Source organism: Cupressus sempervirens, chromosome 10 (assembly GCF_028749045.1).
Source record: "Cupressus sempervirens isolate cs-2001-9-10 chromosome 10, ASM2874904v1, whole genome shotgun sequence".
Classification (NCBI taxonomy): Eukaryota; Viridiplantae; Streptophyta; class Pinopsida; order Cupressales; family Cupressaceae; genus Cupressus; species Cupressus sempervirens.
The window spans coordinates 235162961-235187654 of record NC_143127.1 but is presented as its reverse complement, the minus strand read 5'-3'; positions in this window follow the sequence as shown (position 1 = coordinate 235187654).

Below are 24694 nucleotides of genomic sequence, written 5' to 3'. Positions count from 1 at the left end.
CTAGCTTGTTACTATCTTGATTTTGAGTCTGATGCTAAAACCTGCATTTTAATATTCATCTCGTGACTATGAAAACCTTGTTGTTTGAGTGGGCATCTGATATGTAGCACATTTTCACTCTACATGCAAATTTATGGAATAGATTAGTGGATTCTGTGTTGAGATCTTTTTCTTGGACTTATTTTTATTAAATTTATGGATTTTGTCTAGTGTTGTTTCTAGTATTTCTAGACTGCACATATTCAATTTTTATTTGTGACATGTGAGATGTATTTTTAGGTTAATTATGACTACACATATGAATCAAGTTGTCTTATATTGTCTTTTGCACCAACCATGAATTTCTTTTGTATGAATGCCCAACTTGTCCATTTGGTTTTATACTTTGAATTGGTTATGGATAGCCATATTTAATGAACCTATCTTGAATTTTATTGTTCTTCTCAATGTACAACTTCATTTTATACTTGATGTTTCTCTAAATATGCTTAGTATTTACTTATTTCATCTTTCTTAACTTTTGAAACCTAAAAGTATTTTAGTTGGTGGGGAATTTGAAGTAGGGACACTTTTGTGCTTGTCTTCGAAATTTTACTTGGGTTGCTTATTAGTATTTGTAATGGCTTTTTAAGATAATATGTTTCAATATTTGACATACTCATTTTTAATGTGGAGTTGTGCACTTTAAACATGGCAGCTATGGTCAAGATGGATTTGATAGGAAGGAAGTTTTCCTTTACATTTATTTGATAGACAAAGCAATTAAAAACTATCCTTTGGTGTTCATATAGGAACAGGGCATTGGAAGAGATCCATTTACAAAAGCATTTATGGTGTGTGCCCTTGAAAATGATGGTAATTTTGTTTAAAAAAATCTAGCTTTTTAAGATGAAAAATTTCACTCTAGAGATCATAATTATATAGTGCAGTTAAGAAAAGTGCTCCAAAACAAAGATTGAGAGTTCCCTTAAATCAACCATTAAGCAATGTAGGGCGACGAAGTTCACATTTGGGCTATGTGGATGTGAGACCAAAGACTTTGTAGGATAGGCAATACAAGTGCAGTATTTGGTGAAGAAACTATGCAAAAACTAGGAGGGAAAGAAAAGAGGAAGCTCATTCACGAATTTGATTTTGACTGGGACTGCCTTGCGGAATGATCACTTACAAGTTGATAGAAATGCATCATCTGAGTTCTTCTATTACAATTGTTGTTGATAAATATATGAATCAAGTTGTCTTATATTGTCTTTTGCACCAACCATGAATTTCTTTTGTATGAATGCCCAACTTGTCCATTTGGTTTTATACTTTGAATTGGTTATGGATAGCCATATTTAATGAACCTATCTTGAATTTTATTGTTCTTCTCAATGTACAACTTCATTTTATACTTGATGTTTCTCTAAATATGCTTAGTATTTACTTATTTCATCTTTCTTAACTTTTGAAACCTAAAAGTATTTTAGTTGGTGGGGAATTTGAAGTAGGGACACTTTTGTGCTTGTCTTCGAAATTTTACTTGGGTTGCTTATTAGTATTTGTAATGGCTTTTTAAGATAATATGTTTCAATATTTGACATACTCATTTTTAATGTGGAGTTGTGCACTTTAAACATGGCAGCTATGGTCAAGATGGATTTGATCGGAAGGAAGTTTTCCTTTACATTTATTTGATAGACAAAGCAATTAAAAACTATCCTTTGGTGTTCATATAGGAACAGGGCATTGGAAGAGATCCATTTACAAAAGCATTTATGGTGTGTGCCCTTGAAAATGATGGTAATTTTGTTTAAAAAAATCTAGCTTTTTAAGATGAAAAATTTCACTCTAGAGATCATAATTATATAGTGCAGTTAAGAAAAGTGCTCCAAAACAAAGATTGAGAGTTCCCTTAAATCAACCATTAAGCAATGTAGGGCGACGAAGTTCACATTTGGGCTATGTGGATGTGAGACCAAAGACTTTGTAGGATAGGCAATACAAGTGCAGTATTTGGTGAAGAAACTATGCAAAAACTAGGAGGGAAAGAAAAGAGGAAGCTCATTCACGAATTTGATTTTGACTGGGACTGCCTTGCGGAATGATCACTTACAAGTTGATAGAAATGCATCATCTGAGTTCTTCTATTACAATTGTTGTTGATAAATGGTAGACAATTTGTTTTGTCAAGGAAACGCTTGGTAGATGGGTTGTTATCTCTAAAGAAGTAGAGTTCTTGGAACATATAATTTGAACACTCTTCAAGGGTACATATTGGCAGGAAAGTTGCTTTGAAAATGCTAAGAGTATGTGAAAGAGGTAGCTTGGGTTCAGAAAGTATATCTTGAAACTCATGAGTTATGGGAATAGAAACATCTTGCCCTTCTTTGGAATTTGCATAAATGATACCTATGGAATGTGCACTACAATAAATTAATAGATGGATGATCTCTTCGTAAAATGATTCAAACGATGAAGAGAATTCAATTGAGGGATGTGCTTCATATATGAAGAAGGAACATCATTTTTGAATGACCATAGAGTTGTGCATATATCTTAATACAAGAACTATTATATGGGATCAATCTAACAAAAATCAAGATGACAATAAGACATTATTTATACACCTAAATTAATATATCATTAGGCAGGGACTGCAACCCTTGTTAATCATTTGTTGCTAGGGAATCCCGAGACTCTTCCATTTTAAGAAGCAAAATTGTAAAATAATGTTATTAGCAATGAGAGACTCGTCGTACGACGTATGGTAGGAACCACGACGGCTCTCTTTATGGACACTAAACCCTATGAACAAAACCAGTGATATTTATTCTTGGTCGATGAACGATCCAGTTGAGTCAAAAGCAAGATTCCCTTTGTCGGAAATGGTAGAAAGTAGTACTGTGGAGGCCACGGTTTTCCACGCTCAAATCCTGCGCTACGAACGAGGAGGCCATCAAGCAGCGCTTGGCTCGTTATCATAAATAGCCATTCTTCAACCTCTCACTTCCATGCCAATTTTCATATTAGAAAAGAGACTGAAATTGGGGGACTGTTGCTTCTTGACACAATTAGGAGGTTTGCAGCTAGTCAATAAAGAAATTAAGCATGAGCATGTTGCTGATGAAAAGAGGATTGTATTTCTGCGCTGTGAACACAAAACCCAGTTGGTACAGGAAACACGGTGATGATGATGACGACGACGATGACGATGATTCTGATTACGCTCCTGCTGCTTCAGATTTGGTGCTGCAGGAATCTCCTCACATGGCCTTACTATTATCATTACTACCACTATTGCCTGTGTTACAGGTAGTAAGTCCTCTGTATATGTAATTTATTCCATTTCTTCTTATCTTGTGTCCCATCATGCACTGTAGGTATTAGTAGAAATCAGTAATAATTTCTTACTTGGAACACATCAGTTAACTTCCATTGCTTTTCTTTATAATTGCATTGTTCTCTGTCCAAAATCATGTACAATATAGAGCCAAAAGAATGGAGCGTGATTGCAGCACTGGAGAGTGTTTTCCTGACGTCTTCATTATAAGGTGAAGGGAGAGTGAGCTACCGTAAGCAGCATTGCTACATAACAGTGTGATCTACACTTAGTCCGATCTAGTGCTAATTCCAATCCATTTTGTAGGGATTGGAGTTTGAATCTTCTTAGTTGTAATATTAGAAACCTGTCCTATTATAGAGTCGATATTGTAATGGGGTCAACTTTATAAATTATGCTATATTCATGCTGTGTTCATCCATGAGAGAATATTGTTATGTGCAATGAAAACTTGATTAAAACATTGGCCATAATCACATATAAAATAACACATTCGTGCTCGAAAACATCTTAAGCCTTCAGTACAACTAAGCACCACACACAACTCTTATATTACAGTGCATCGTCTGAAAGGTTTTATTGGTTCTATGTTTTCATCAAGGCATCTATAGAAACAACGAAATTAATAGGTCCTTTCATTGCATGGATGATGGAACTATAGTCACTGTCAGCGTCTAAAACAGTAATTGGTTGTAGCAAATTTTGTTAAAAGATCTGAAAATATATATGTAAAATTTGGAAGAGAAGATAGGAAAACATGAATTTTAGGCTTGCTAATTGAATAGCCAATTTATTTTACAGATGATGTCGACATTAGTGAAAGATATAATAAATGTTCTTTGATCATCCCATTTAATATTATGCTTGATTAAACTGTCGTAAATTATACGCTTCCTTCTGACGAAAGAATGCAATGAAAAGTCTTAATTTTACTAAATAAACTATATTCAAGAATAGAATTTTTTATGGAGATCCAAGGCTTGATCAGAATTTGATTCTGATCGTAACAAACAACTATCACTAATCCTTATTAGTGAATATATAAATGCATTTAAGAGAAAACTCCTTTTTTAGAGGTTGCGTGTGTTTAATTAAAGTAAGAATAGGGCAGGACGTAACAATCCAAAGATAATTATACCTTATTAATATTTAATATGTTGTAATAACAACTATGCCTCTGCATTTTACGAATGCGAATTCTTATGCGAAATCATTAGGATACTTCAATAACACAAAGTATGCTATCCCCAAACCACTTCCGACTTGAATTGATTTGACATTCTCCAGTGTGTCACGGAACCCACTTTGGCCATTAACAACAATCAGAGAAAGCTCTAAGGCCTCCGTGCTGTGAATCCTGTAAAAATTACAGACACTTGGGGAGATTACCGAGCAACAAAACAAACTGATGGAACTCGGCAAGCTCAAGTGCTGAGTTAGCTCGGCAACTACAGACTTGGCACTCAGTCGCCACACAATGACTCGGCAACAACAGGTGCCAACCTAGCTTGGTCGCCACTAAGACCGAGTAACTCTGTTACCAAAAGAACCGAGTGAACAATCAACTCAGTCAGGAAAGAGCCGAGTGAATTCGATATATAAAAACAGAGTGAGCTCGGTTAATACAGGGAGCTCGGCAACAACAACAAGAACAATACTGACATAGTATGATATTAATCGAGTACTATATTCACAGAGTTATAGACTAGCTTCTTCCACCATTAACGTGCTAAGGAAAAAAGGTGAGGCTTGCAACTCTATTTTGCTCTAACGCCAACAACAATGTAGAATAGAAGAAAATGGCAAAACCAATAAGATAAACAACTGGTGATATGCTTTCTTGCTTGCTTCTATTCAACTAAGTTAATTTATTACAAAATATGGGAGCATTTGGCTTCAACAAGAGAATACAAAATACTTCAACTTACTTCTTCAACTGATAAACCTAATCTAAAACTTACAGCACTAAAGGTTGCATAGAATAACGCCTAGAAAAATTAGTACTTCAACAGAACATACAAAGTGAACTTACACAATGATAGGGAGAACCGACACATGTTGTTGTATTCTCTAAAACTAAATCTTTCTTTTGTCCTCTGCCTTTTGTGCTCTCTTCCAAAAAACTTTGTTCACTTCTTGGTTTGCTCTGCACTTAATGAATAATACATTCCTTTTTTCGTTTTGTTCTATCCTCAAAACTATTTCCTCTCTTTTATGGATTTGAAGTTACCTTAACTATCTTGATAGTTGTGCATGTGGCTCCAAGGACAACCAACCAGATTAAGATTTCTAACACTCCCCCTTTGCCCCGAGTCATACAAACAAGGATTATTCTTGATCCAAATCAACTACACCAAGATTCCTTCTTACGTGCACAAAACTTGCTATCCCCAATTGCTTGGTGAATATGTTTGCTAGTTGTCACTTAGACTTGAATTATTCTATCTTGATATCGACATTCTCCACTAGCCCTTTAATGAAGTGATATTTGATCTCAATATATTTGCTTCTCACATGGAAGACTGGATTCTTTGATAGTGAAATTGAGGAAATGTTGTCATAGAAGATTTTGGTTCCATCCTCTTGTTTTTAATTCAAATCTGTTAAGATTCTACATAACCAAATAGCTTTACATGCTATTGCATTTGCTGCTATGTACTCAGCCTTTACTATAGATTGAGCAACAATAAGTTTCTTCTTGGATGCCCATGAAATTTCACCTAACCCCGTATGAAACATGTATCTGAAAGTGCTCTTCTTGTCATCTAGGCTTCCAACCCAATCACTATAAGTATAAGCAACCAACTTGAAATCATTATCTATCTAGTGTACAAAATGCCAAATCCTTGGTACCATTCACATACCTTAGGATCATCTTTCTTGCTTGCCAATGGGAATCCTTTTATGTTTTCATAAATCTAGAAATTAAACTTACTGCATGCATCATGTCAGGTCGAGTTGTCACCAAATACATTAAGCTTCCAACCATACTCTTGTATAATGTTGGATGCACACTTTTGCTGCAATCTTCCTTGCTCAACTTCAAACCTACTGTTGTTGGTGTTGGGGATGCCTTACTATTTTGCATTCTGAATCTCTCTCATATTTGATTTGCATATTTTTCTTGAAAGATAAAGATATCATCATTCATTTTTTTATTTCTATGCCTAGAAAGTACTTCAAGAAACCTAGGTCTATCATTTTAAATTCATTCTACATGGCCTCTTTGAACTCACCACTTAGGAAATTATCATTTCCAGTGAAGATCAAGTCATCTAAATACAAAACAATGATAAAAACCTTACTATTTTCTATCTTGATGTAGAGTGTGGGCTCACCATCACATTTGCTAAAGCCATTGCTCATCAAGTATGAGTCAATCCTACTATACCATGCTTGTGAAGCTTTCTTGAGCCCATATAGAGCTTTCTTCAATCTATACACCTTGTGCTTCACCCATGACTTCATAACCAGGTGGCTGCTCCACAAATACTTCTATACACCATTCAAGAAGGTAGACTTCACATCCATTTGGTATACCTTCTATTTGTGTTGGGCTGCAATTGCAATGAAAAATATGCCTAGTTTCCATTATTGTAACTAGGACATAGGTCTCATCATAATCTCTACCATACAACTACTTGTACCCCTTGACCACTAATCATGCCTTATGCCTGTCTATTTTTCCTTCAACATTGCAGTTAGTCTTGCAAACCCATTTCACTCCAACTACTTGTTTCTTGGGAGGGAAAGCATTTAAATCCCATGTTTCATTTCTTTTAACAACATCTATTTCCTCATCTATGGCATTACACTATTAGTCCTCTTTCATAGTTTCTTCAAAATAGATTGGATCACTATGAGAAAATAATGCAAAATTGACACTCTCATTGTAATCTTCATCATACCTTTCTTATTGGTATATCTCCCTTAGACTCTTAGTCTTTCCTAGAAATAGAGAGGCGAGAGTGGGATCCAAATTTTTAGTATTGCTGATGCTACTATTTTGCATACTAGCTCAGACTGTCTTGAGATGCTAGGAGTTGAAACTTGGCATGTTTGAGGTTGCTTGCCTTTTTGCCTTTGTCTACAACTATCTATGTTTATTACTTCATCATCTTGTTGATCACCAATATCATCTTTTTCTTCAATGATCAAAACATTACTTGAAGTGCTTGAAGATTCATCTACTGAGCCATCCCATGATCAATTTTCATGAAACTCCACATCTTTTGAAATGATGATCTTCTTATTGATTGGATCATACAACCTATAAGCCTTTGATTCCAAGCTATAACTAGTAGAGATACACTACACACCTTTATCATCCACCTTTTTGCATTGTTCCTTTGCAACATATGCATATGCTATACATACAAACACTCTCAAGTGTCCAACTATCCATCTTTTTCTTCACCATGCCTCAAGAGAAATCTTGTATAGACTAACTTTGGAGGACACCTATTTATCAAGTACATTTTTGTTGCTATAGCCTCTTCTTAACATTTAGTTGAGACTCCCTTTTCTTTCATCATACTCCTTGTCATCTCAACAATGGTCATGTTTTTCCTCTCAACCACTCCATTTTGTTGCAAAGTATAATTGGCTATAAGCTCCTTCTTGATGCAATTCTTCCTATAAAAATTTAGAAATAATTAGACGTATACTTCCCTCCTCTATCCAACCTAAGGACTTTTACATAATGTACATATTCTTTTTTAGCTAGGGCTTTAAATTCAATAGATTTATCAAATGCTTTAGATTTTCTTTTCAAGAGATACACCTATTTCCTATAATTGAAATCATCTATGAATGTCATGAAGTAAATATTCCCCCCAATAGAAGTGGTTTGCATAGGGCCAACTAAATATGAATGCACTAATTATAATGGTGCCCTTGCCCTTTTAAAATTACCAAAATTAAAAGGAAGCCTATGTTGCTTACCCAAAATGCAAGCCTCACACTTGTCACACGAATCTACAATGCTTGGCAAATCATCTACCGTTCTTTTCTTGGACAACAAATTTAAACTAGGAAAGCCATGATGTCCATACTTGAGATGTCAAATCCTGGAGGGGTCTTCAATCACACACCTTAGAGCTGATTTCTATTGTATTTTTATAAATGCATGCTTGGGAGGTGCAACACTGACTTCAGAAGAGAAGCATGTCTCTGTCTTCAAGGGGAATATTTGGTTCTTTTCCATTTGGATTGCTACAGGTATTCTTGTACTCCCATCCTTTTCATGAATGACACAATTATCATTTTCCATCAGCAACTTGTAACTATTTTGAATGAGTTTTCCAACAGTCATCAAATTGTGCCTCATAACTAGGGAAAACATATATGTTTTGCATTTCTTTCTTTTGACCTGCTTGTTGCAAACCATGATAGATCCTTTTCCCACTATGGGAATGGTTCCATTATTTCCCATCTTAATTTCAAACTTGAAACTTCTAACAATGAAAGAAAATAAACTTTCATTACCATTCATGTGGTTGCTACAATCACTATCCAAGTACCATACCTAAGCACTGCCTTCATCACCAATGTTACACATGATCAAGGCTATGGGATTGAACTTGCATTTTCCATGTTCACATCAGCCATATTTACATTGTGTCTTGACTAGCCACCTTGCTTATCCTAGAATTTACTTCCATAATGCCCAAACTTATGACAATAATAATATTGTAGATTTCTTTTGTCGGACTTGAAATTCTTCTTAACCCCTCTAGAGCTATTTTGAGAGTTATTTTCTCCCTCTTGATTGTTTATCCTAAGCTTTCTACACCAGCATTCCTTTGAACATTTCTTTCATGACCTCTTCTTTTTGAGCCTCTACCAAGCCATTTCTTCCTCTCTCCCTACCTCTTGAATTCTCTTGAACCTTAAAAGATTTCTCTTGGGAAGTTATTGTTGAACTATCAATCCAATGCTCATAGGTTTGAAGAGTTGCCATCAACTCATCCATGGTCAATGTGGTGAGATCATTTTGTTCCTTAATGGTCATTATAAGATTCTCATATTTCTTAGGTAAACTCTTCAATATCTTCTCCACAATCCTTTTCTCTTCATGCTCTACTCCATTTGATTTGAGTTAGTTTATCAAAATAGAGATTCTTGAGCTAAATTCTGCACTAGGTTCATTATCCTTCATTTGAAGGTTCTCAAACTCCCTTTTGATCATCAATACCTTCACTGCTCAGACTTTATCAATCCCTTTGAAGTTTATCTAAGGAATATCCCATGCTTTCTTTCAGTAATTAGTTGTTGATATGTTGGAAAAATTTGTCTTTGTCATTATTGCCTCAATCAAACTTAAGGCTTTTGCATCCTTTCTTCTTGACTCCTTAAACTAACTCTTCTAAGGGTTTGTGAGGGTAGTATACTATGTTGTGTTAGTTACATCATTGAACCTATTCATCAGTAACTCCCACAAATCATTAGCAACTATGATGGTTATCATCTTCTTTGCCCATGTATCATAATTCTATTCATCAAAGGATGGTGGCCATTGTCATGCCTTTCTTGCATATCTTGCCATGTCAAAGTACCAAGATACAAATGTTGAAACTCATGAGGATGCAGAGCCTCAAAGCTTTGAGACCATGTAAAAATCCCAGACACTTGGGGAGACTGCTGAGAAACAAAACAAATTGATGGAACTCAACAAGCTCAAGTGCTAAGTTAGCTTGACAACTACAAACTTGGCACTTGGTCACCACACAATTACTTAGCAGTAATAGGTGCCAACCAATCTCAGTCACCATTAAGGCTAAGTAACCTGGTAACCAAAAAGGAACTAAGTGAACAATCAACTCAGTCAAGTAAGAGATGAGTGAATTCAGTTTACAAATAACTGAGTGAGCTGAGTTACTATAGAGAGCTCAACAACAAAAACAACAAGAACAATATTGACCTAGTATTATATTAACAGATTATGGCATTTACCAAGTTATAGTCTAGTTTCGCCCACCATTAACATACAAAGGAAAAACTTGATGCTTGCAACTCTATTTTTCTCTAATGCCAACAACAATGTAGAATAGAAGAAAATGGAGAAACTAATAAGATTAGTAACTAGTGATATGATTTCTTTATTGCTTTGATTCAATTGAGTTAATCTATTAGAAAATCTAGGAGTATTTGACTTCAACTAGAAAATATAGAATACTTCAACTTACTTCTTCAAGTGATAAACCTAATCTAAAACTTACAATGCTAAAGGTTGCATACAATAACCCATGGAAAAATCACTACTTTGACAAAATATACAAAATGAACTTATAGAAGGAAATGGAGAATCAACACATGTTGCTACATACTTTGAAACTAAATCTTCCTTTTGTGCTCTCTTGCAAAAAAATCTATTCACTTCTTGCTCTACTCTACACTTAATGAATAATACATTCCTTTTGTCATTTTTTTCTATCCTCAAAAACTTTCCCTCTCTTTTCTAGATTTGAACTTACCTACTGACTTAACTATCCTAACATGCTAGGTTGGCATGTGGCTCCAATTACAACTAACTAGATTCAAATTTCTAACAAATCCCATAGTCCCATAAGGAAAGTAGATGAGTGTTGTGAATAACCAAAAGGTTCTTTTTTGCAAAAATAATGTAGTCAATTTTTTCAAAGAGAGAGCAATGCACCAATCCAAAGAAAAAAATATCGAGGCCACTCTTTAAGGGAGAAAAAATCCCACGACCAACATAATAGAAACAAGATGAGCCTTCAAAACAAATATTTTGAATACTTGTATTCAAAAAGAAAAGAAAATTGAAGAGACATGGGTTAAAGTTACAAATAGAAAAGAGCAAAGAAGGAAAAAACCTAATGCCACTATGCCATAGTATCTTAGATCACAATCTGTCCAGATCTTTGAGGCTTGAAGGATTCCCCCATATACATATATTAGAAGCAATATCTCTAGCAATGATAGGAACTCCCCTAAACTTGATCGATTCTCTATCCACCCAAAATCTCTTATTAGGGAGACCTTAGATAAACAACTCTATTCACCTCTCATCCAAGCTCCAATTCTTTCCATGATACACATAAATAGTTGAAATGTTCTTTCAGCCAAAACCCCTAATCCCAACAAGAGAAACTCAAAATTTATAAAGAAATAATGATAGATCCTCAAATTAATAGGGATAAAAGAGGGCATATTAGTGCCCATAGGGAACCACTTGGTGAAAAAATATCCCCAAGGAATAAAAAACAAGCCAGAATGCTAATGAAAACTTCATGATTATAAGAAATGAGAAAAGTGAAGATAATTGGTTAAGTGCAAAGAGTTGGATACTTTTTCATAGTGGAAAATCCTTAGATGAATGACCCAAAATCAACAAAATGGCTTAAACACTTCTACAAAAGCCAAGTAAGTATATTCAACTTATCTAATCATGTGGCAATATATTTACATTGTAGAATTAGGATCATTAGGTATAATAGTCTTTTAGGACCTACTTATTATTGGAAATCTGATTGAAAAAGAGTACTATTAAAGAGGGAGATTTTTGTTAAAGAATGTTTTCAATCATTATTCTGTCACTGACATCAAACCTACTATTTTCTAGAATGAAAATCTCTTATAAGATCCAAGTACTATCACTTAATTGATTGATGAAGAGGACTTAATCAACAAGATGTAACAAGAGTACCCAAGGAAAAGGTTGAGTTATGATTTTGTAATAAAGTGTAAGGATTAGTTAAGACAATGGTAAAATGATGTATTGATAATATACTTGAAGATACAAAAGTTTTCCACTCTTAGAAACACTGGAAGAATAAGTTGCAACAAAGGTTGTATACAAAGCTTAACTAAGTTCATTAGTGAGCACTAAGCAAGCTAGTTTGAGTTGAGCAGAATTTTAGTTAGTGATGAGAAAATAAAAAATCTAATGTGTGCTGAGTGATACAGAAGGAGCTGAGCATGTTTAGGTGCCGAGAAAAGTAATAGGTACCAAGCATTAGGAAAATTTGGTGAATATCGAGTGAATCCATAGTAGGTGTCGAGCATCAGTAAAATGTAGTTGGTGCTGAGTAACATAGTATATGCTAAGCATTGAAATTTCAATAGTGTCGAGCTACTACATTATTGGAAAAGTCAAAGATTCATCAGATTTGACCCGACAAGTTTGTTACCTTGAATTTTGAGAGCTAGGTGGAGGATAAGGATGATGAGTTGGTTGCACAAAATTTTAGATAAACAATTTTAAGCGAGTTCAAGAGGACCATTCATGATGTTTCTAGACGGAGCAAGATATGGGTTAGATTTATTGAATCCTACCTAATCCATTTGAAATAAAATTAAAGGAGGGAAGAATCAAGTGGGAAAAGAAATTCTAGACTTCTATTTAAGGAGTCACATGACAAGAAGTAAGAGTGGTTGGGGTGCCATAGTAAAAAGTTGTTGAAGAATGTCAAGGAGAAGGTGAAGGAAGAAAAAAGCACATAGACTCTACTTCGATAAGTGGTCATAAAGTAGATTGCACTGGTACATCGAGCATGAAGACTCAAGGAGAACAAGCTGTCAAAGCTACAAAGACTAAAAGCTAGGAAAATTGTGAAGAGCTAAACAAAGATCTAAAATCTAAAAGTTAAGTTGTATTTTTTATCAGGTCAAAACCCCTTGTTGTTACTCTCTAACAATTGTGCAAGCTAGGGTAAAATCCTATGGACTTCGTTTGGTTTAATAGCCATTTGTAAATTCTCTAACAGGGTGGCATTACAAGTGAATGTTGTAAAGTCATCTAACTAGGCCCACTTCTAACAAGGTGGTTAAATCATTTAACCATGTCACATTTAACAATGTGTTGTAGCCTTTAATAGGGCAGCCCTTTCACAAGGCATCACCTTAGAAGAGTGAGAATTGAGTAACATGTTACTGGTGATTTTTCCAAAATTGAGTTTTCATGTAAATCAATGTGTTATGTGTTGATCTGTCATGTGTTATGCTTGCATGTTGATTTACACTAATTTGCTAAATAGGAAAGTTTAAGCTTGGATGCATGAAATTTTTTATAGGCTCACTTTACTTGATGAAAAAGCTTTATTAGGACATTTTTACCTTGAATAACTAATTCACCCCCTCTCTCAGTTATTCTAAAGCATTTCTAACAATTGGTATAATAGCTCTCTACTGATTTAGTTTAAAAGTATCAGAAGCAGAAAGATCAAGATGTCCAAGAGAGAAGTTACCAAGCTTAATAGAGACAACTTCATAGCATGGCAAAGGGTGATGAAGCTGCACCTTGGATCAATAAGTAATCATGCACAAAGGTCAATTAAATTAGAACATGTTGATTCAACTATACCTATTGTAGAAGATATGAAGAAAAATAAGGAGCACAATCAAGCAATGCTAGAGATTGCCTCTGCGCTCAATTATGCTGAATTTGATGACATTAAAGGATGTGACTGTGCATTCAAGATGTGGATGGCCTTGACTGATATCTATGAAGGAGATTAGAATGTTCAAAGAGAAAAAAGAGAAAGCCTCAAAGGAAATTTTGATGACATGAAAATGGAAGAAGGTGAGAATGCTGCTCAATATGCCTCTAGAATGAAAGAAGTGGTAAGTGCAATAAGAAGTCTAGGTGGTCACTTGGAAGATGACACTATCAATAGAAAATGCTTAGGAACCTTGCTCCCAATTTATGCTATTAGAGTTTCAACCATCCAAGAGTTAAGATGTGTCCCAAGAAATTAGTTAACCTTTGAAGGAATAGTAGGGAGACTTATAGCATTTGAGGTGTTCAACTTTGATAACTACAGACCAGAGAATCTTGAATCTATTTTCAAGGCCAAGTTATCATTTAAAGACACTGAGGAGGTAAAATCAAAGAAGAAGAAAATGGTAAAGCATGCATCTAGTGATAGTAGCACAGATGAAGAAGATGTAGAATAATTGGAAACACTACTGTCTAGAAGATTTCATAGAGGCAAAGGTAAATTCAAAGGTAAGCTTCCTATCATTTTTTTTAATTACAATAAAGTAGGATATATTGCTACAAGATGCAAATAGAAGAAGAACTATAGAGAAGGCACTAAGAACAAGAACATAAGAGAAGATGATAACAGAGATTACAAAGAGAAAGGAAAAAAGTGCTACATTGTCGAAGAAGAGGACTCTGATGAAAATGATGATGATGTAGTCTATGTAGCTATGAAGGATGAATCAGATGAAGATGAAGCAATAGTAATGATAACCTATGTAAACAAGAATGACAAATAGATCATAGACAGTGGATGCTCACATGACATGATAGGAGACAAAAGTAAGTCTATTACCTTTACCCAGTATGATGGAAATAGTGTTAGATTTGGAAATGATGCTCCATGTCAAATCAAAGGAAAAAGTTCTATTAAACTTACAAATAAAATTTTATGTGATAATGCATACTATGTTGAAGGATTGAAGTACAATTTGTTGAGTGTATCATAGTGAGGTAATGTAGGTTGCAAAGTAGAATTTGGAAACAAAACTGCCAAAATCTATAATACTGATGGAAATTTGATAAGAAAAGGTGAACAAACTAGGAGTAATCTTTTTTACCTAGATATGGAAGATGCAACCTGTCTTACTGTAAAAATGGATGATGTGTGGCTATGGCATAAAAGGTTACATCATGTTAACTTTGATAATCTAACTAGCATCAACAAAAGTAAAAAATTTAGAGATTTTCTTAAGCTAAAGAAGCCTAAAAATACAATGTGCAAACAATGTCAACTTGGAAAGATGATCAAGTCAAATTTCAAAAGTAAAGTCTATACTTCCAAAGAAGTACTAGAGCTACTCCATATAGACTTATGTGGCCCAATAGAAATACAAAGCTACCAAGGAGACATATATATAATGCTATTTGTGGATAACTACTCTAGGATGATGACTACCATGTTCTTGAAGCAAAAATCTGATGCATTTAAAATGTTTAAGTGGTATTTGGCCACGGTTGAGAAGGAAATAGGAAAGAGTCTAAAGTGCTTAAGATTAGACAGATGAGGAGAGTTTACATCAAAAGAATTTGAGATATTTTGTAATGACAAAGGAGTCAAGAGACAAACATCAGCACCAAGAACTTCACCTCAGAATGGCATTGCAGAAAGAAGGAATAGATTAGTAATAGACTATGCAAGAACATTAATGATGGAGAAAAATGTTTCTTTGAAGTATTGGAGAGAAGCTATAAGTACTATTGTTTACACCCTGAATTGAGTCCAAGTCAAGAAAGGTATAAATACAACACCTTTTGAATTATGGTATGGTTATTGACCCAATGTAAAACATTTCAAAATATTTGGTTGTAAATGCTATAGTCTTAAAGATACTAGAAATGGAAAGTTTAATGCAAAGAGTGATGAAGGCATATTCCTTGGATACTCCACTAGATGCAAAGTTGTTTGAACACTAACACTAACAAGATTATGGAGAGTGCAAATGTAAATTTTGATGAGCATGAAGAAGTCCAAGTTGATGAATCTAAGAAACCAAAAGATTATAGATATTTTGTATACTTCTATGAAGGAATGCCTATTGAAGATGAAGCAACCAACCAAGTTTAGAATCAACAAAATTTTTTAGTATCAGTCGAGTCACAGCCAGTGAATGCTAAGTTGCATTTAGAAGCTAAGTTGTAGAATGAAGACAATGAAAATTTTGACTCTAAAATTAGTACACATGGAAGAGATAATGAAATACCAGATGGTGATGTGCAAAGTGACTTTGAAGCTAAAGGACTAAATGTAGAAAGAAGAATAGAACCAAGACTATCCAAGTATGTGAGAAGACATCACCCTGCAGAACAAATCATTGGTGACAAGGAAGCTCGACCAATGGTAAGGAATAGAGTAAGGAATGAATCATGTCTGCTGAGCATGATTGAGTCCAAAATAGTGAAAGATGCGCTCCAAGATGATAACTAGCATAAAACTATGAAAGAGGAGATAGATCATATTGAAAAGAACAAAACCTAGACTCTAGTTCCAAGACTAGCTAATAAAAATTTAATTGGTACCAAATGGGTTTTTAGGAACAAACTTGATGAGAATGGTGAGATAACAAGAAATAAGGCCAAACTAGTCTACAAAGGTTATGCACAGGAAGAAGGCTAGACTATGGGGAAACATTTTCCTCTATGGCAAGAATGGAAGGAGTGAGAACACTACTTACATATGCTACTTACAAAGGTTTCAAAGTCTATCAGATGGATGTAAAGTCTTATTTTTTGAATGGAATACTAGAAGAAGAAGTCTACATAGATCAACTAGAGGGATTTTTTGATGACAACAAAAAAGATATGGTTTGGAAATTACATAAAGCACTCTATGGTTTGAAGCAAGCACCTAGAACATGGTATGAGAGACTGCATAAATACCTTGTGAAGATAGGATTTGAGAGAATAGATGACAACAACAACCTATACATCAAAGTAAAAAAAAATTAAAGACATTTTGATATTTGAAATATTTTTTGATGATATAATATTTGGAGGTAAAGATGTCCTATGCAAAGATTTATCTGATCAAATGAAACATGAGTTTGAGATGTCAATGTTTGGAGAAATCAAATTCTTTGTTGGATTGCAAGTACATCAACTAAAGCATGGCATATTTGTGACCCAATCAAAATATATCAAGGAGATACTAAATAAATTTGGATTAGAAGATTCAAAACTAGTTAGTACACCAATGGTAATAGAACATAAGTTATCTAAGAATGATGAGTTAGCTGAAGTAAATCAGATAATGTATAGATCAATGATTGGAAAGTTGTAGTATGTTGTGCATAGTAGACCAAACATTACATTAGCTATTAGAATAGTGGCAAGATTTTTTGCTAACCCAAGAGAAAATCATCTGATGGTAGTAAAGATAATATTGAGGTATCTAAAAGGAATAGATGAATTAGGTTTATACTACACGAGGAGTGAAAAGTTTGAGTTGAAAGCCTACATTGATGTAGACTAGGGAGTTAATATTGATGATAGAAAGAGCACTAGTGGAGGAGCTCTTGTCTTAGGTAAAATATTGATTACTTCAACAAGAAAAAGGTAAGGTTACACCTGACATTCCATAGCAAAAGCTAAGTATGTTGTTGTAATTGTACCGATATTGTTTGGATCAAACATCTCCTGCAAGGTATGAAAAAAGAGGTAATTGAACTTGTGATACTCTATTGTGATAACACAATTGCCATCAACATATGAAAAAATCCTATGATGCATGCCAACACAAAGCATATTGCAATTAAGTATCACTATGTAAGAGAATTGGTGGAAGATAAGCAAGGATGGAATATGTCAGTTCAAATGAATGGATTGCTGACATCTTTAAAAAAGCACTACCTAAATATGATTTTGAGTATCTTAGAGGTAAATTAGGAGTGATACCCCTATCCAAGGCTGTTTGAAGCAAAAGCAAGATTGCCTTACATCGAATGAGTTAATTGTTGGCATATTGCAAATTGATGTAGAGGATATTTACTTTAGGATTATGCCTGAAGTAATCAAAGTGCTAAAGTTCCAAATTGGTCACAAGCAAGGTGATAGAGGGAGAAATTGGAGTACCTGCAAATGATATGCTTGCATGTTAGGATGCTAAAATAATACATTTTTGGCATTATTGTCACAGAGGGAGAAATAGTAGAAACTGATCAAATCTATAGGATCAAATGAATAGAGGGAGAAGTAGCTAATCACAAAAAATAGAAACTAATCAATAAATACAAAGGGAGAAATGATCAAATTTAAAGAATCAACTAGACAAAGACCATACAAAGGAAGATATGCTATGTAGAGGGAGAATTTAATTGGCATACATACATGTAAAAGGGAGAAATAATGTAAGAAGGAGTCAGGAGCAACATAAGAATAAAGTGAACAATGGTAAGCCATAGAAAAGGGAAAGAAAAAGAAGGAAGAAAATAGTGTAGACAAGAGTCAATCAGAGGAATAATAGAGCAAAAAAGGGAGAAGACAATTTATTAGCAAAAGAATTTAGAGGGAGTCATAAGCTAACTTATGTTGCTGATAAAATGAATAGTTTATAATAAAGTTTTCTTTTTGGAATTTGATTTAATGTTTTAACCTAGTTAACATTTTGATAACTTGGTTGATCAGTTTGATTTTCCATCAATGCCAAAGAGGGAGATTGTTGGAAATTTGATTGAAAAAGAGTGCTATCAAAGAGGGAGATTTTTGTTAAAGAATGTTTTCAATCATTATTTTGTCACTGATGTCAAACTTGCTATTTGCTAGAATGACAATTTCTTATAAGATCCAAGTACTATCACTTAGTTGATTGATGAAGAGGATTTAATCAACAAGATGTAACAAGAGTACCTAAGGGAAAGGTTGAGTTATGATTTTGTAATAAAGTGCAAGGATCAGTTAAGAAAATGGTAAAATGATGTATTAATAATATACTTGAAGATACAAAAGTTGGCCACACTTAGAAACACTGGAAGAATAAGTTGCAACAAGGTTGTCTACAAAGTTTAACTAAGTTCATTAGTGAGTGCCAAGAAAACTAGTTTGAGCCAATTAGATTTTTAGTTAGTGCCGAGCAAATGAAAAATCTAGTGTGTGCTGAGTGATACAAAAGGAGCCGAGCATGTTTAGGTGCCAAGAAAAGTAACAAATGCTAAGCATTAGAAAAAATTAGAGGATGCCGAGTGAATCCATAGTAGGTGTCAAGCATCGACAAAATGTAGTTGGTGCCGAGTAACATAGTATGTGATAAGCAGTAGAATTTCAATAGTGCCAAGCTACTATATTATTGTAAAAGTCAAAGATTTGTTAGATCTGAGATGACAAGTTTGTTACCTTGAATTTTGTGAACTAGGTGGAGGATAAGGATGATGAGCTGGTGAAACAAAATTTTAGATAAACCATTTTTAGGTGAATTCAAGAGGATCATTCATGACGTTTCTAGAAGGAGCAAGATATGGGTTAGATTCAATGAATCATACCTAATCCATTCAAACTAAAATTAAAGGAGGGAAGAATCGAGAAGGAAAATAAATTCTAGACTTCTATTTAAGGAGTCACAGGCCAAGAAGTAAGAGTGGATGCGGTGCCACAATGAGAAGTTGCTGAAGGATATCAAGGAGAAGATGAAGGAAGAACAAAGCACAAAGACTCTACTTTGATAAGTGTTCATAGAAGAGATTGCACTGGTACATCAAGCATGAAGACTTAAGGAGATGAATCTTGAAAGGAGAACAAGCTATCAGAGTTGTAGAGACTAAAAGCGAAGTAAGTTGTGAAGAGGTGAACATAGATCTAAAATCTACAAGTTAAGTTGTGTGTTGCATCAAGTCAAAAGCACTTGTTATTACTATCTAACAATTGTGCAAGCTAGGGTAAAATCCTATGGACTTAGGTTTGTTTAACAACCATTTATAAATCCTTTAATAGAGTGGCATTCCAAATGAATGTTGTAAAGTCCTCTAACCAGGCCCACTTCTAACAAGGTGGTTAAATTCTTTAACCAAGTCACCTTTAACAGTGTGTTGTAGCCTTTAACAGGGCAAGCCTTTCACAAGAAATCAATTTAGAAGAGTGAGAATTGAGTAGCATGTTACTAGTGGTTTTCCTCAAATTGGGTTTCCATGTAAATCACTGTGTTATGTGTTGATCTTTCATGTGTTATACTTCAATGTTGATTTATAATAACTTGCTAAATAGGAAAGTTTAAGCTTGGATGCATGAACAATTTTATAGGCTCACTTTACTTAAAGAAAAGTTTTATTAGGACATTTGGACCTTTAATAACTAATTCACCCCCCCTCTTAGTTATTCTAAAGCATTTCTAACACTTATTTACTAAAAGGTTTCAGTGTTAGTTTTATAAATTGCTTCACCAATTTTAGTAAGGATTCTATCAAAAATATAAATTTGCCAACCTAGATTGATATTAAAACATTATGTACAAAATTGTTAAAATTCCAAATCATAGAATGGATAGGGCTATAGTCTGAGAATTTATAGGTATTTGACATCAAATATAATGAATCAAACAATATTAACATCTTAGTTCACATTAAACCAAATTCTAATAACTGTAGATTCATACAAATAATATTTAATAGATCATTGTACAAGCTTCAATATGCCAAATATGAAGGATATATTTACAAAATAGCCCTTTAGAAAATGAAGAGTTAAAATGCATAGCTTTAAATATATAAACACACTAGTAAATTTGAAATTATTTTTAGACTCTTTTTTGATGAAATTGCAACTCAAAAACATCAACACCTACCATCACTAAAATGGAGTCAAAAGTTTGACAACCAAGATAGATGTTAATATATCAATGAAAAACACTGTCAAAAATTAGCGCCATCATTGTCCCATGGCAATGCCAAACAAATAGTTTAGAATGTTGAATCATCGACTACTATGAGGGATAGTTCAATGAGTATTCGATATCATCAATAGTATGATGCATTGAACTATCGATGACCTAGAGATATATTTTCATAGATTTGTCATACTCTCGATGAAAGGAGGCATCACACTATCAACAACCTTTAGAGATGTTTCAATTGGTTACTTACACTGTCAATGCTAGTAAATATTAAAATAGAAATAATAGTGAGAGTTAAAAATAATAATAATGTAGCAACAAACATAATTCTATAAAATAATTGATATTCAAATAATTTCTACTGAAGATGATGGATTAGACATGATTTTTTAAGCATGGCTTGTATCTTTAGTTTAAACACATTGGTTTTTCCATTTACAAAGAGTTGCTATTGATTAATGAAAGGTTACATGAAGAAGATGTGCAACCCAAAATTACACTCCACCTCAAACTATTAAAGGAGAATGGTAATCATTTCATAGAATCATTGATTACTTAGACTTTCTTATACATCTAACAGTGGCAATTTGTAAACACATTTTCAATGTAGCATGTCAATCATCAATACATGTGAATAATGCACATGTTCGCAATAAATTAAAAGATTGAATTAGATAACTATGACAACATAAGTCCATTTATGTCAAAGCATATCAAGGAGAGCTTTGAATATGAGAGTGCTTTTAAAAAATGACAGTGGCAAGTTACTTCATAGGGTCATTCCATGACAAATAATCAAATTTTTTCATAACATACAATATGACCATTGTGCCAAACAAAAAATAAAAATCATAATATATCATTGCCATTGGTTATGACAATAACTATAATAAAGTAATGATGCACACTTTTTGCATACTAACAAAGACATGTTGTTGTCTTCACAATTCCTATACAATTCTTAACATTTTTCTCTCAATATCGACATGAATTTTTCTATGATAGAATTATAGAAGCTTGGAGAGATCATGGATCTAGTTGAAGGAATGGAATATCAAGATATAAAATGAGGCCAATATTGATAAAGTTTTCCTAAAGTTAATGTTGAAGGTAAAGAGAAAACAAGCATGTAATAAACTTATACTTCCTAATCCATGTCAATTTGGAAGATCCTCCTTAAAGGGGTATAGTTTCCTACATATATAAATAATTTGTCTTAATTTAGTTATATATTACTAGATACTTATGCTACAAATTATACACAAAACATAACATGAATAATATGCATACATCACGAAAAAACATAACATTGTATATTTTTCAATTGGCTAACTTGATAAAAAACATATTATAAGTAATCAACACCTAATACATTTCCATTGATCATGTCATTGATCATATTCTTTATCCATCTCATTATCATGAACGTCATTATTATTTCCATCATCATCTAAATCATTAGAATGACCATCATCAATGTCATCATTATCACTATGACCATCATCACCATCAACATCACCATCACCATTACCATCACCATCATCTTCACCACCACCACCACCACCACCATCATTATTAATTCCATCACAATCATCATGAATATATTTTCCATCATCATCTCTTTCTTCATCTTGTCCATAATCAGCATCATCATCTCCTCTTTCATCTTTTCTATCATCATCATCATCTCCTCCTTCATCTTCTTCTTCAATCATATTATACTTTACTAGTCTTCCCCTTGGACCATGCCTAATGACAAATGACCAAACTAGTTTATGTGGAATGCCAAAGTAAAATAATTGCTCACATTGTCTTGGAAGAATATAGGACTCATTTCCAACTAGCTTAAATGACCTTGTATTAACCATTGTAAATCCATTAGCATGTTCAATAGCAGTTCTATTAGGATCATTTTGATTTAGTTGTAGCTTTTACTATTTGACATCAAATAGAACTTGTTTGAAGGAATTAAAGTCACACTTAGTTATATCATCCAAAATTCCATTGTATTTTTTTAAAGATTTTTGAGGTTGTATGTTATTTCTATACAAAATATTGGTGACCTCAGATATTTTAGTTACCTAGAATTGAAAGTTTTCTCAGTCTTGTCCACCTTTTTCATGCAAAATTTATGGTCATTGTAGTACATAGCTCTATGGTGCTTGACCCTTTTTTTTCAAACATGTCAAAATAAGGCATCCATCCTTGAGTTGATTTTAATGAAATGGGTCATGATAGCTTAACTTATATGTGCCTTTCCACCTCTTAAACCATTTGCTAGATCAATTACTATTGGCATAACATTGGAATCTCCATTATGATGAGATTCTTTAATGAATGAAGCAACACCTTCCCATGTTAATGGGCCACCATTTTGTTGAGATCATTTAATCTATAGTATAATCCAATTAATATTGTTTTCAATATACAAATGAAGTGCATCCCACTCACAAGCAACTATATGAAAAAAATAGACTAGTTAGAAACAACTTATATTGATGATAGATAAGAATTAATTAACTACAATAATATTTTATAAATACCTCTCACTTTCCTCAATCTACCTTTCACCATCAAGTACTCCCTTTCAATTCTATTAATGGAGATGGGATCCCAAATGTGATCTACATGGATCTTTGATCAGAACTTGGGAAGATATTCACTAATGTAAACCATGGTCTAGTAGGTCGTATATCCCTCAACCATGGAACCCTCAGGACATGGTCTCTTTCAAAAAAAGCCCTTCAAAATTTCAAGTTCCTCTCAACCACCCATAGTTACCTAGTTGGTATAGGTCCACACAATTTTTCCTCCTCAATTAGATGTATGAGGTAGTGTTCTTATGCACTGAAAAAAGCTAAAGGTAGACACTTTTGTATCTCGCACAAAAGATAAGGATTCTTTCTCTTCCATTGCTTTATTTCTTTTTTATCAATTTCTTTAGATGAAAACCACCTAGAAGATATTCATCACACAAAAATATATTAACAAGACTAATAATACTTCTGTACAAAAATTATAAAAAATAACAATTCTAACCTCATGTATTTCCCAACATCATATATAACATGTTTGAAACTCATGTTGTCAAAGTTGTGTGGGAGAGATATTGGTAGAATGTGCTAAACTAATAATAAATTGATCTTTTCAATATATTATAAAATAAACAATCAAAAGTACATGATGTTTTATAAATTGATTGTAAATAGAGAAGAACATGACTTACCTTGACAAAGGTATACCAATAATGCATTTTCAACCATGACCCAAAATTACCTTTCTTTGATATGATATTGCTAATGTTTGTAGAAAATACTATTGGAAATTTAGTCTTTTTATGGCTTTATTTATGGCATCAGTTTGTTGCTACATTAATAAACAAGGAATGATGCTCATATTAATCTAGTTTCCATCTCTATTTGATTCAACAAAAAACTTCAATACATGATTAGATTCATCAATGTCATTGAAAATTTTGACCAACTTTTCTTTGTCATGCCTTCAATCCAATATCTTCCACAATGTTTCTATTACATTCTTTCTAATATGCATAGCATCAAACAAATGCATGATTGAGAGGTGCTCGTAGTAGAGTAACCTACTAAATTCTCTAGGATAGCTTTTAAGTCCTTTCAAAAAAATTTCATCTCTACCTTAATGAACCTCATGACCATAAATTATATTATTAGTAAATAAAAGACATTGTCAAAATTTAAATTTGATACAAAAACTTGCACCAGATGGAATGACATTACCTCACCGATTCATTCTATTGTATTCCAACTTCCACATGTGAGGTGTCATTCTTTGTGGCTTTGATGTTGTCCCTTCTTTCCCATTGAAAAGATGTTTGTTGGCAATTTGATACTTATTATTTTTGTGGAGAAAGTGTCTATGCTTATCAAACACCTTCTTTTCTAAACTTTTTGAATGGAAAGATTTCATCTTTGGACCACAAATTGGACATGCAATTTTTCTTCCTGTTTGAAGACCTACAAGATTGTGTATAATTGGATGAGATGCATACTATAAGGTTAATATTTATAAT